We start from the raw sequence: 3,179 nt of genomic DNA, 5'->3' as shown, positions 1-3,179 counted from the left end.
GACACGATAAGCAAAGTCTGTAATGTTGAAGTCTCAAAAACTTTGAACTATGTTTATATATATACATTTGACCTTTGACTATTCCCGACGATTCACGATAAATTGTTGATAAATACCTAAATGTATATAAATGTGTATATGTATATGTATATAAATAGACAAAAGTATGTATAATAATTTGAATTAGTATAATATCAATTAATCACTTGAATTAAATAGATAGTGTAATGTACAAAATAAATAAGATGTTATAAAATAAATATATAAATATATATATGTATACATAAGTAATATATATATATATATATATATATATATATATATATATATATATTGTAATATATAAAGATTGATAAGTGGTAAATAGCCAAGATATGTTATTATATAATATATAATTAATAAAGATGATTAACAAGTTGTAATATTACGATATTAAATATAATTACGAGTTGAAAATATAGTTGTTATAGTAGTATTATTATTACTTTCAGTAACATTAACATTAATATTTGTATCATTACTGTTATTATATAAGTGACTATATATAGATAAGTATATATTTTTAATATTATTATTATCAATAAAATTAATGTTATTATAACTAATAATATTATTAGTGCCACTAATAATAAAAATATTTTATTCAATGATTGATATATTATTAATATCAATATATAATACATATATGAAATTGATATATATATATATATATATATATATATATATATATATATATATATATATATATATATATATTATTACAAATATTAATCTAATTAGTATTATTCTTATAATATTCATTAATAATATATTCATTACTTTTATTTACCTTCCTTCTAATATAAATCTTGATAAAATTATTATTAATACAATTATTATTATTATAAATTCTATTATTATTAGTATTCTTATTAAAATTAATAATATTAATGAATTCTATTAATAAATCTATAATATTAATTAATTTTATAGAGTTTAATATAACAAATATATAAATTCGGATTTATATAAATATAAATATAGATATATCTATAAATAAATATAAAAACAGATTATATATATATATATATCTATATATATATATATATATATATATGATTAAAAGGAACAATCTCAAATAGACCAAGATCCTATTTCGGGTCATTTCTTGGTATATATATATATATATATATATATATATATATATATATATATATATATATACATATATATCTAAATCCGATTCAATCTATAAAGAAAATTACGCGAATTCAGTTTCATAACAAGATCAGAATTTATTCCTGTCTATACTCCCAACACAGATACAAACGAAAGCTGTTGAATTTTCCTTTCAAACTTTTATCTATTTTATTTATATTTCTGTACTGGAACTTTAATCCTGTCGATGTAGCTGCGATACAAACAAAAATCAAATCGTCCTTTTGATTTCTATTACAATTATTCATTGCACGATATAAGGATTATTCACTGTAAATCTCTTAAATGAAAAATAGAAAACTTATTTTTTTTCCCACGACCCTGTTCTTGCCAAAACCTTTCCAAAAATCGAATTCGAGTTAATTCAAAAATCCTTTAATACAATCCTGTTATAAACCTTTCATTTAAGTGTTATGAAAAGTTTCAAACCTCAATTGATCTTATTGAATTCAAATTTTTGAGTCAAAGATGTTGAAATCAAAAGTCAAACTTTGTCTTAAGATCGAATTGGAGGCTTGTGCAATGTTTCTATTATAATTAACGATATTGGAAGTTTATATGAGTCATTTGAAACCTAATTCATGTTATAAGTATTAGCTAAAACGGTTTTAAAATTCGAATTTGATTTTGATTGGGTACGTGTTCTTCTGTATATATCCCAGCTTCTTTTTGATTATTTGTTTTAATTCTATATCAATTATGTTGATTAATCAAATTACGTTTCTATTAAACATTTGATCCTAAAACTAGTAAAGCAAATAATTCTTATGTAAAAATTGAGTTCTGGTCGACTGATTATTTTTAAAGAAGAAGATGAATTAAATCAAAAGGGAATACGGGTTATATTTATATAAGGAGTGATTAAATCAGAAAAGTAAGAGCAGACGGGCGGTTTGTGGGTGTTCGGGTATTCGAGTGGTCTCGGGTTTGATCCTGACTTGTGACATTTTTTTTAGTCCGATTTTTCTTTGAGGTATAACTCCCATTATTATTATTATTATTATTATTATTATTATTATTATTATTATTATTATTATTATTATTATTATTATTATTATTATTATTATTATTATTATTATTATTATTATTATTATTATTATTATTATTATTATTATTATTATTATTATTATTATTGTTAATGTGTTAATACTAATTATTCTTATTATTATTGTTTTTGATATGATAAGTATTATTATTATTAACATTATTATTATGATGATTATTATTGTTATTATTATTAATATTATTATTATTAGTATTATTAAGTAGTATAGATAAAATTGTTATTAAGATCATCATTATTATACTCAACAATATTGTTATTATTAGTAATATAATTATTATTGTTATTACTATTAAAATTATTATCATTGGTATTAAAATGATCGATAAAAGTATAGTTAATATTATTACTAACAATAGTATTGAAACAAATATTTCTTGTTATTTTCTTTTATATATATACTAGTATTAATACCATTGTTATAATTATTAAGATTATTATAATTTATAATTATTATTAACATAAGTATCATTAAAAGCAATATCACTATTATTATTAATATTATCAGTATTAATAAATATTATTATTATTATCATTTTTAACAAATAAATATTTTTTACATAAAAACACACTTATTATATATACTATAATTATATTGACATTCCATATAATTATATGAAAAACATATTAACATTATATATATAGTTACATATAACAAATTAAGTATCTTTTAATATAATACTAAATATATATAGGGGCATGATCCATGGATAAGCTTAAAAGGAGTACAAACCGGATAAGCAAAATAAAATTTTTTTTTTTTTGAATTTTTTTTTTACATTCATAAATCTGCATTAAAATGCACCTCTAATCAATTTTTTTCATAAAAAAAAAGTTCAAAATCTTTCAAAAATAGATGATGAATGGTAAAATTAACCATTCATCGGGTTAATTTATCATTCATCTTGTTTACGATTAA

Source organism: Rutidosis leptorrhynchoides, chromosome 1, assembly GCF_046630445.1.
Source record: "Rutidosis leptorrhynchoides isolate AG116_Rl617_1_P2 chromosome 1, CSIRO_AGI_Rlap_v1, whole genome shotgun sequence".
Lineage (NCBI taxonomy): Eukaryota > Viridiplantae > Streptophyta > Magnoliopsida > Asterales > Asteraceae > Rutidosis > Rutidosis leptorrhynchoides.
This window is presented reverse-complemented; position numbering follows the sequence as displayed.